This window comes from Pollicipes pollicipes, unplaced genomic scaffold (genome assembly GCF_011947565.3).
Source record: "Pollicipes pollicipes isolate AB1234 unplaced genomic scaffold, Ppol_2.1 Scaffold_6686;HRSCAF=7923_pilon_pilon_pilon, whole genome shotgun sequence".
In the NCBI taxonomy this organism is placed as follows: Eukaryota; Metazoa; Arthropoda; class Thecostraca; order Pollicipedomorpha; family Pollicipedidae; genus Pollicipes; species Pollicipes pollicipes.
Genome location: NW_023596921.1, coordinates 14,189,468 through 14,200,457, shown reverse-complemented (window position 1 = coordinate 14,200,457; position 10,990 = coordinate 14,189,468). Strand labels below are relative to the sequence as shown.

Sequence of the window (10,990 nt, the reverse complement as noted above, 5' to 3'; positions counted from 1 at the left end):
TGCCAGCACTCCAGAAACCCTGTCAGACATGTTGCTGGCACCATGAACACAACGGCCTCCAATACGTTCGTGCCACCAAGCAATTTATCCATGGCATCCTTCACAACACTCAACAAAGACGCGGCGCCAGCGTCGGGGCACTCACACAAGTCCATGAAGACTTCATGTGGCTTCATTGAGTCATCCGCGTGCCTGAAGAAGACGGACAGCTGCTTGGTAGCTGAGACGTCAGTGTTGCCGTCCGCGATCAGCGAAAAGAAAGGTGTCGTTTTTCAGCTCCTGAAGTAACTCTAGCTGTAGCATCTCCGGCATGATGTCCAGCAGCTCATTTTGAATTTGGTGAGTTATTGCAGCAACAAATGCTTTTGTTGCAACAGGCATATTTGCAACTGATACATGGTCTGAAAATTGGTTTCTCACAAAATGTTATTTGTTTTCGAATATCGCAATTAAAAGGCATCTCTCTCGAACTAAAGTGGTCCAAAACCGAGGTGTGCTAAATTTCGTAGGGGTGGGCACTTTCATTTTGAGCTAGGCCCCGATGGCTCGAGTCCCCGAGTCATGGATACCCGTGTTTCCGAGAGCAATTTTCAGTCATGTCTTGGTCTTCCGCCCCCCCCCCCCCCAAGATTTTTGCTTTCCCAGGACCAGGAATTCGGACCGCCACCCCTCCCCGCACTGTTCACAGGATCTTCAGTGATGCCACTAGCCTAAATACAGCACCCGCTCCAACATGTCAATTGCCATATTCGGCACCGAGCGTGCACGTCAGCTGTGCCAGTTAATGGTCTGAATGACATATATTTCCGACACAAAGGCTCACGAATTCCCATTGTCATACTAGACCACAAAAAATATGCGAGAGCATAGGCGTAGGAACGGTTCAAAGAGTGTGGGAGGGGGGAGGGGGGGGGCAAGAATAGGGCGTACTTCCGAAACTTGTTCTGGAAAACAAGCCCGATAACCGGGGGGAGGGGTGGTGTGGTGGAGATGGAGGTTGTTATCGCTCTTTGTTCAAATGGCATGACTGCGATGCTAGATATGCAGCTAGAGCTATTTCTCGCCGGTGCGTGTCTTGCTTATCGACTCACCAATCCTATGTCATTTAGCAAATAAGGCTATCCAGCTTCCCAAGATTGTTCTTCCCTTTCAGCATTGTCGTTCTGGGGAGCGAAATTCCACGAGCGGGTAGGCATTTTGGGTCATTAAGGAAGCATCTGCCTCTACAGGGTAGATAACAAAATACGACATGGGCATAGGCTGGTTAGAATTTTGAAACCGAATCGATGGCTCACAGTGCGTCAGGTTTTTCATGCGCCTTCATTTCGCCGGTCGCTTTCAAGAGATGAGACATGTCTTAGTATTTTAGGCAAAAAACAAATTTGGAAGCCCCAAATGCCTAAAACAAGGTGAAAAGCCATAAACAGGAAATTTTTCCTTCAAAACCAAGGTACAGAATGAAGACCTCTCTTCAGATATTCCTCATCTGGGCCCTGCTCCCGTCCACCGTTGGCGGCCACTGTCCTGGCCCGGCGTCTCACGCATGACTGCGAACTGATCGTATGTCTGTTTTGTTGCATATTTCTGGATCAGCACTACGTCTTATTGGTGTGTAAAACGCATTTTGGATATCCGCAACTTTTTCGAATTATCTTCCCTTACACCACACCACCGAAGAAATAAAAAGCCTCCGGGAAGCTGCCTGACTTAGGTATAAATTGCCCGACATTTATTGCCCATCATTCAACGTAGACGGCTTGATCTGCTTTTGTGTGTAGGCAGGGGCGTAACCAGAGGCTTACCAAGGGGGAAAACAGGGTTGACAAGAGCCCCTCTTTTGAGGACCCTCCCAAAAATCTCCGGATATAGCTTACTCGTTAACAAGGGGATAGTTTTCTTTTTCACTTTTTATCTTGTAACCGGAACAGAAACCAGAAGCTACCGCCAGATAAATTTTGCTTGTATTTTGAAGTCAATAAACCGCAGCAATCAGGCGTTCAACGACCACATGGAATAAGTCACCGGCGCCCTAATTTACAATGGTTGGTGGACTCCTCCTAAACCTATAGAATTCAGAACCTTTGTCAGAATTTGTATGTGGGTTCTACAGACATCAAGGCTATCGCGAAGGTAGCTTGTAGATCTATGTTTTACCGAAATTCGAAGATGAAAATTTGATTGTAGATGGAGTGGTCAACAATGCGTATTGACATACCCAAGCTCGTCTGTCTGAAATGATTAACATTCAGGCAGAAGCGATTGGTGATACCGTTATGTAAATGTTGCTTTTTTAACCATGCACGCTCGTAAAAACCTCAGTCGCAAAAACCTCGACACTAGACGTTGCAGTCTCTATAGTACGCGGAGAGTTAGCCCAATGGCTAACTTTTAGCCGTGGCCCCCATGGACGAAAATGCTCACGGTTCTGAAATAATTGTATTTGAACACTTCAATCGATAAGTAATGCAAGTTATGTAATGTCATTTTGAGCATGTGCACTCGCAAAGCTTAGTAGCAAAAGCCTCAGCGCCTGACGTTACAGTCTCCATAGGCCGCGGAGCGTCGGCGCAGCAGCGAATAGTAAGCTGTTGCCAACGGGTGGACAAAAATGACGACGCTTCTGAAATAAGTATCTTGAACGCTTGAGCGCATCAAATCTTACATTAGGAACGCAGTCTGGGCACATATTTCACATGTGCGATTTTAAGGCTGATGATAACGGATTAGCTTTCAAGCACCGGGAAGTGGTGCTGAATCTGGTGCTGAAACTGACAGAGCAAAAGTAGAATTTCTATTTTTCGTGTTTCGTTAACTATCTATCTGTCCAAAGACAGGTTAACACGATGCCCGCCGTCTGGTGCCACTTGCAGTGGCCGACGCCGTTCGGTTTTAAGGAAGCTGCAACCCAAGTCATCGCTGTCCTTGCTCTCGATATTGCGGGCGGGTATTTCAAACCCTTTGAGGAAATTTGTTCATAACCCATTCCGAAAAATGAGTGTTCTCAGGTGGACATGCGATGACCTGGTTCGTTTTTCTTTTTCTTATTTTAACCTCTATTCAGCAGGAATCAGACCCCACTCTATTGAACTATATCGAGACCCATTATTCCCCCCCCGGCAAGGGGGGGAATAACACTGCTCCCCCACCTTGAAAGTGGGGGTCATGGCCCCCCTGCGACGCCACTCAACCTGTTCCAGCTCCATGTACGCGAGTTTCGTGGGAAGTCAGCATCATGCACAATGAGAGGATACGCTCGCACCACAAAGGCAGGGGAAATTGTCAGATGTGAGGTGAGATAGAAATAAGTCTCAGATTGTTAAATATACCACAACCTGCCACATAATCGCTCAAATGCCACTAAATAAGCAGCTTAACGGAACATGAGCTTTTTGACACCTGAGAAAACCATCACCAATATGTTAATATTCATAATCAATGCATAGGACAAGCGCCCTAATCATGCACGCCTGTCGGTTTGGTGAAGTGGGTTTTGTCGATTTTCATCTAGGAGGTAACTTAGTCATTCTACAGCCAGGTCATAATATTTCCGACACATGATATGAATGTGGTATTCATGCAATGCACTTGTGGTACGTTTCACAAAATAACAGTAATTTAAGAGGTTCCATGTTACCACAAAATTAGCGCATTGGCTCTTCCTTGGTTTTCTTTCTTTTTCTCGTCTCCTCACAAATAGTACTTAGCTGAGATAAAACAGTTTCGGTAGAATTTGCGTTGCACGACAAAGTTGATGTCTTGTCTTTTGAATCAAATAAGTAAATGTCACATTGTTTATGTAATAAACTCTAGCAATATTTTAAAATAATGTTTTATAGTTTAATCGTTTTTTTCTTTAAAGGTTTTTTGTTAGATTCTTAAATTGTACTGAGTGCCATTTGGTTCTACCGGTACTGAAACACAACATCTCCAACTTCCTCGCATTTCTCTCGTGCCCCCTGCACGGTGCAAGCCGGACGTAAAAATTTCGTGAAATTCTTTGGTGCACGGCATTTAGTTTGTTTTGTGTGCGTGGATAAGGCGTGCAACATGGCTTCCTGTAATTTAACGCTTGTCCGTCGGCTCAGCACTTCTCCAATTGCCCGGGCAATGATCAAGACACCTATTCAGGTATTATCATGCTGTTCGCGCTCTTGCCACTTCCGTGTGTGCTTATTTTTGGATTTGAGTGCCGGGTGCTGTTTGTTTTCGTAGTGCCGCGTAGAATCAGCAGATATGATGAATATATCAGCGACATCATAGATAGGTATCTGGGTGTAGCGATGGTTTGGCTACAAAATGTCTTAAACTTGAGAGCAAATATGCTGAAATTATTGCCTGTCCTATGTCAGCAGAGACATACATGCATATTTTGTTACTGTTATTGACCAACTGGTACAGCCATGAGCTTGAATTAAGGTGTCTTGCTCAGGCAGTAACTTGGAAATGTGCTTGACATGGTCAAACTACATACTGTTAGTATATTGTATTCTCTATGCTGTCCTGCTCAGCATGCAAACCCTAATTCCTTAAATGTTGCATAACTATGAGAATGGATATGCACATGCAGCACCACTGATAGTGCCTCACATCTACTAACTGGAGAGCTGTTGCTCTGACTGCTGCTCAATGTTTTAAGGCAGCCATATACCACACACCCTCCAAATTGGAGGGTGGTTATGCACCAGACTTGTACTCCCTCCAAAACAGATGGCTGGTAGGCATCAGGCTGATGCATTCTCCATAATGGAGGCAAGACTTGCACAATTGGCATATTGAGTGATGCATCCCCAAAAATCTCCAGATTGAACAACTTGCTTACAAGAAATGATGAAAAGTTAGAGCTGTGAGTCAATAGAAACATGTAATATTGGTATGAGATGATCATTTAATTGTCACTGTCTAATCAAAGCAATTTTCTGTATGTCTACAGTGTAGAAAATTGAATGGGAGGGTGCAGTGACCAGGTGGTTAACTCATCTGGCTGTCAAGTGGTAGGCCTGGCTAATCCCAGCGGGCCATAGTGTCCCTGAACAGTGATGTGATTAATATGGACATCCTTATCCCACAAAATTGGATGATGATGTAAGCAATGGTCATGTCACACCTGTCTAAAAGAAAAAAGCTGAAGTCCATAAAACTGGGCGGTGGTACAGTTTGCTATGTCCTCGGGGATCCCCCCCCTCATTAGTGCCTTTCAAGAAGAAATTAGACCAAATTTGAGGAGAAACTTACATGTTGCCATAGGTTTTGGGGACGCTTTTTTTATTTTCACTTTTTTTGCTTTCTCAAACTCAATTTCAAATTGCCCCCCTGAGGCAGTGAGGTTCTCTATGTCACTTAGGCTCTGCGCAATATTGAACAGTCTGCTTCAGTGTCTGTCTGGGTCTGGGAGCCCATTTCCCAAGCAGAGACAAGGCCAGGACCCATGAGTTACTTATATCTGTCTGTGCGCCCTGAGTCGCTGAGGGGTCTCTCTGTCTGCCAGGGTGCACAACGCCAAACAGGAAGTCAGGTGTTGACAAGCGCCCCTGAGTCAGTCATGGAGTATTCATGTGTGCCTGAAGAGGGGCCATGTGCCTTTCAAGACTGGCTATCAACAGCCTGATGGGATGGCTGAATGGCTGTAATGGTTGGAAGGCTGCAGGTCATCCTATCCCATATGAGTGTGACCCCAAATGTCAAGCAATATGCCCTCTTTCACCAATTGTGGACCTCTGAGACAATATGGGCCCCTATTTTGGCCAGAGACCACTACACTGAATAGTTGACTCTGTGTTATTCTGAGCCCTTGGGCCCCCATTGTTCTAGCATTAATGAGGCCAAGGCCTGCAATTTGCATTAGTTGGAGTCCCTACAACAATCAGTGGCCTTTTGAGGGTCAGGCCCCCAGAGCACCCAACAGGGCATCCCATGACAGAAGGAGCCCCGAGTTGGCCAGGGGTGACCCGGGGTCCTCGCAGGCCCTTCACCGATTTTCAGCCAGGGTCCCGTCGGCCAAATAAGGTTCTCTGTGCCAGTAATTGGAACACCTGCGGTTATCAGGGATCTTGTTGCACCAATGAGGGCTCTGCGCCTGTCCGAGTCAAATGCTCCGGCCAGAGGCCGCCCCGAGGGCCTTCCGCGCCAGGGAGGGCACCAATGTAGGATGTAATCTGTGGGGGCCTCCGGGCGAAACCACCATGCGAAGCCGACTGCCTGTTGACAGAATGGCAGCTGGTAGACACCCCCGCGCTGGGACGGAATGATCTTTAAGTTATTGAACGGAGCGGTAGTGTGTGCATGTAGCTTCTCACTAGTTGATTATGACTTACAGCTTAGCGTTACCAGATGAAACAGGTGTGCCTATGTTTATTCAGCTCGCTGGCCTCATTTAGACTTACGGGCAACGTTCACGGGATCTTTAGTATCTCTAGAGTGTGGACTCCTTCGCTTAGGCACAGGAAACTACGCTTCTGTCCGATATGAAAAGCCCAGGTTAGAATTTACCCGCGTTTAAGAGTGAAGCAAGGAAGTGTCATCATGCCGGTCCGATACACTATAAGCCGCCCACTGGAGAGTGGCCGTCGTTGGGATTCGCACCCGGGTCTACAGCGCGTGAGACCGGTACACTAACCACCACATCCACCGTGGATCCAGACCCGGTGGACGATAATTTATGATCAGAGAAGAACTGGCTCAGAGTGGGGTTGATGGGCTTCGCGATCGTCTCATGCATATAACGCATCGAGCCGAGTTTTCGCACGAGGTTCTACATGTTTGGCCCTGCTTTCCTTTAAGACTGGCAGTCCTGCGTACGCTTGGCGCATGCTACCCCTGAAAGCTTTTTGGAGGATGTACTAGCCCGTGCGTAACTACCCTCCGTTTTGGAGGGTGTATAAGCCCGATGCGTAACCGTCCTCCGTTTTGGAGGGTGTATAAGCCCGATGCGTAACCGTCCTCCGTTTTGGATGGTGTATAAGCGTGGTGCGTATCCATCTTCCGTTTGGGAGGGTGTATAAGTGTAGCCTTCTTTTAAGGCATGTAATGCAAGGCTCAAAAGCTGTTATTTTTGTTACAAAAGAGACTTGTTGCAGTTGAAGACTTGGCAAAGTCACAAATGTTCTCAATCTTATAACTTTTTGTATTTTTAAGGGCAGGTCTATTGTTGGTAAATGGATTGTTCTCATTAGACTCAGCTTCCTGAAGATATTAATATGACTAAAACATTACTTTATAGCAAATGTTTGTCGGGTTGTTTGATCTTTTGATTCATGTGATATGTAGGTTTTTGCCTGCAATTTGCATCATGTGGCACATGATTTATTTTGTGTGTTTTGTTTAACATGAACCCATTGTTCTGTGAGAAAGGGATACTTAACCATGCCCCAGCACTATGGCAGTGTGTTTTTGCTGTCACTTATGTGATAACCTTCAACCCCATGTGTCACCCTTCTATCGCATGTAGTTAGGCAGCCTTTACTTCTGCACAGTCAGCTTCACGCCATCATTTCTTGGCAGGTGTATGGCATCGAAGGGCGCTATGCATCTGCTCTGTACTCGGCTGCCAGCAAGTCCAAGTCACTGGACAAGGTGGAAAAGGACCTGATTGAGGTGCAGGACCTCCTGAAGACCGACACTATGTTCCGCAACTTTGTGCTGAACCCCACCCTGCAGAAGGAAGCCAAGCGACAGGCCATGGAGATGGTGGCCACTAAGAAGAAGACAGCAGACTCAACCAAGAACTTGTTGCTGCTGATGGCCGAGAATGGCCGTCTGAACAAGCTGGACAGTGTGGCCACCTCCTTCCGCACGCTGATGGCGGCGCACCGTGGTGAGGTGAGTCCATACCATGTCAGACCACTGAAACAGCACAGCAGCACAAGCACGAAACTAGAAGTGTAGCAGGCCAGAATCATGGACACTCTGTTGCGTTTGTAATGTTCGGTCAGTGGGAACTTTGTATGTTCTTGACTTAAAACCGGTGGCCAAGGGATTTCCAGTAGCCGGAGTGACCAGTTCTGTGTTGATTTGGTGTGTAGTGGCTGGTAAAGTAAAGACATACACTAAAGAGTGTTAAAGTGTAAAGACGTACACAACATGAGTGCTGCATGCCAGAATGTGTGCCTCAAAAACTTATACCTGTATTTCATGACTGCAAAAATGTTGTGTATTCTTTACTTATACAGGGCATTACTTTTGGTGGCAAAACTCATCCATTACATGGGTGCCACATGGCAAAACATTATGCTGCAAAAAACATGTACCTGTCCTTGCCTCTTCAGCAAAGCTTTATACAGTATTTTCTTATGTGCAACAGCAGTTTAACCCCAACATGTAAGTCAGTGCTACACGACTAAATTTGAAATCCAGCCATCAGCCTGCAGCCCTTAAGCCTCACCAAAGTCCCGGAGGTAACGAACACATGGGTGCACGGGGACGAATGAAATCAGATTCCGGGTGCCCACTCCATGGTGTTGGCACATCAACCCTGGTGTAATTATTGTGATGGACAGACCTACGACGGCAATGGCTCGACCTAACATTGCGTCTACTGACAAACGTACGCTGTTGTGCTGCAGTTTGGCAAAATGAGTTTGGGCTCAGCCTGGATGAAGGCCAAATCTGCTCCAAAATGTATGAAATAAGGTGTTTGTTCAGAATGTGACACACATTCCTGTCACACATGAGGGTGGGTGGGGTCCCCGACTGAGTTGGGGTTCCCTTCTGACCTGCGAGTTGTTCCCACACTCCTGCTAGGTGTCCACGCATTTTGCACGCTACAGAAAGTATGTTGGATGATCGGAGATATAGGAGGTGTTCATTATATGTCAAGAATGCACAAGTTCTTGCGGTAAAAGTAATGACAGACATGCAATTTGTAAGCACGAGTTTTGTCTTGTTGCACTCCTGTTGCATGTAAGTCCTTGCAGTGGAAGTAATGTACATAAGCAAGGACTGTACACGATATTGCAGAATATGTAATAATGGGTGTAAGTTTTTGAAGCATAGGCTTTGTGGCGAATTACCTATGTCGCGTATAAGTCTGCGCTGCATGAAATGTCGTGCGTGATGTCTGTAAGTCTGGTTTTATAGGTGTGTTGTAATGTCTGTATAGGTATGGGTTTTGTGGTGTGGTACCAGTGTCGCGTATAAGTCTGCAGTAAATGCAGTTTCGTGTGTAATGTGTGCATAAGCTCTTGCAGTGTAAGTGGTGACAGGTATATATTTTTCCTGTTTAAGTTCTATGGTGTAGCACTAATGTCGTGCATAAGTATTGACAGCAGAAGCAATGTCGGAACATACTCCCGTCGACAGGAGTTTTTGTTGCAGTACTTATCTTGTCGAACCACTGTAGGCCTCCCATAATCTACGTCCCTCGCCCTGCTTGCGGTGTCCACATGTCTTGCTTACCTCTTGCCTAGTGTCATTTCCTCGCCACGGTCCTGGAAGAGCATAGATCTTTGTGCATCCATCATAACGTTTTCCCCGAAGTCATCTGTCTGCTACGACCATGTGGAGTCATCGGCAAATAGCCAACCGCCAATCCTTTTCCGAGATCCGTGTGAGTACGACGCGCACGTCCGAGATCGTGTGCGAACGGCAACGCTGAAAGGCCGAGGCTGGGATGTCGTTCGTAAACGAAGGTTTCGTATGTGCGCAGCAGGTGGCGCCAGTGGCAGCTTCGTTCATCGCCTGCGCGCAGAAGTGTATTCATGAACCTGCGCCGGTCTCGCGCCGTGGCACCACGGTTTTCGGTGTGCCTAGGGTAGTGCGCAAGTGCATCGTTTAGGCACAATTCCTGGACGAGCGTTCGTGTCAGGTATTCTGCAGGGCTGTGGTGTGCTCTGAGCGACTGCATGCTGCGGTGCGGGCCGCTGAGGTGCCCCGCCCCTGACCCTGACCGCTCCGCAGGTGGTGTGCTCTGAGGTGCCCCGGCCCTGACCCTGATCGCTCCGCAGGTGATGTGCTCTGAGGTGCCCCGTCCCTGACCACTGACCGCCCGCAGGTGGTGTGCTCTGAGGTGCCCCACCCATGACCCTGATCGCTCCGCAGGTGATGTGCTCTGAGGTGCCCCGTCCCTGACCACAGACCGCTCCGCAGGTGGCCGCTGAGATGTCCCGTCCCTGACCTCTGACCGCTCCGCAGGTGGTGTGCGAGGGTGACGACAGCCAAGCCGCTAGACGCCGCCGGCCAAAAGGAAGTGGAGGCCACGCTCAAGGCGTTCCTCAAGAAGGGCGAGGTACTGAAGTACTCCACCAAGGTGGATCCTGCCATCGTGGGTGGCATGGTGGTCACCGTCGGCGACAAGTATGTGGACATGTCGATCGCCTCGAGGATCAAGAAGTACACGGAGGCCATCTCGACGGCCGTTTGAGCGGCTGCCGGCGGCGAGCTAGACGTTCGGGTGTGTATGTGCTGGTTATGTGGAAGTGATATGGCCACTTGGTTTGGTGTGTGCCACAGTTCTAATACAGCTGTCAAAACGGACCGACCAAACTTGTGTTTTTTGTCAGGAAGATGTCGTTCTGACGGGTAGAGTGGGCTTCAAAGAATGGAGGTTTGAAACAGAACATTATTAGATATATCGGTGAAAAGAGTGAATAGCTACATTGTTGTCGACGACAGCGCTGAGCAACTTGCCTTAGTGAGGCGCTGGCAGCGTGGGGTGATGTGGGTCATAGCAAACGGAAGTATGATATTCATGGAGATGATACCAGAACATAAGTAAGTGGAACCAGTCGTCTTTAGGGATCCATGCCAATAGATATGGGAATGCACTTGAGGATCCCTCACCGAGGGTACCGTTAGTGTATTTTGGTGCATCTGCGCGCCTGGGGACCAGAGGTATGGAGTTTCAATTCCCGTGGCGCCGGCCTTGTGAGAGGCAGGTGATGTCATATGACCTCATGATCAGAGTGCGTTGTAATGCCCGGATTACGTCACAATGACCCTCGTCAACGTGTGCACGTGAGTGTTTTTTGTTTTTGCTTCTTTTTTGCAAATCTTGTTA

General features: G+C 47.7%; 1 pseudogene; it reads left to right on the top strand.

Annotated features, from left to right (window-relative positions):
• The first annotated feature begins 3,982 nt into the window (after window positions 1-3,982).
• Window positions 3,983-10,382, top strand: LOC119107745 (ATP synthase subunit O, mitochondrial-like; annotated as a pseudogene).
• The last annotated feature ends 608 nt before the right edge of the window (window positions 10,383-10,990 follow it).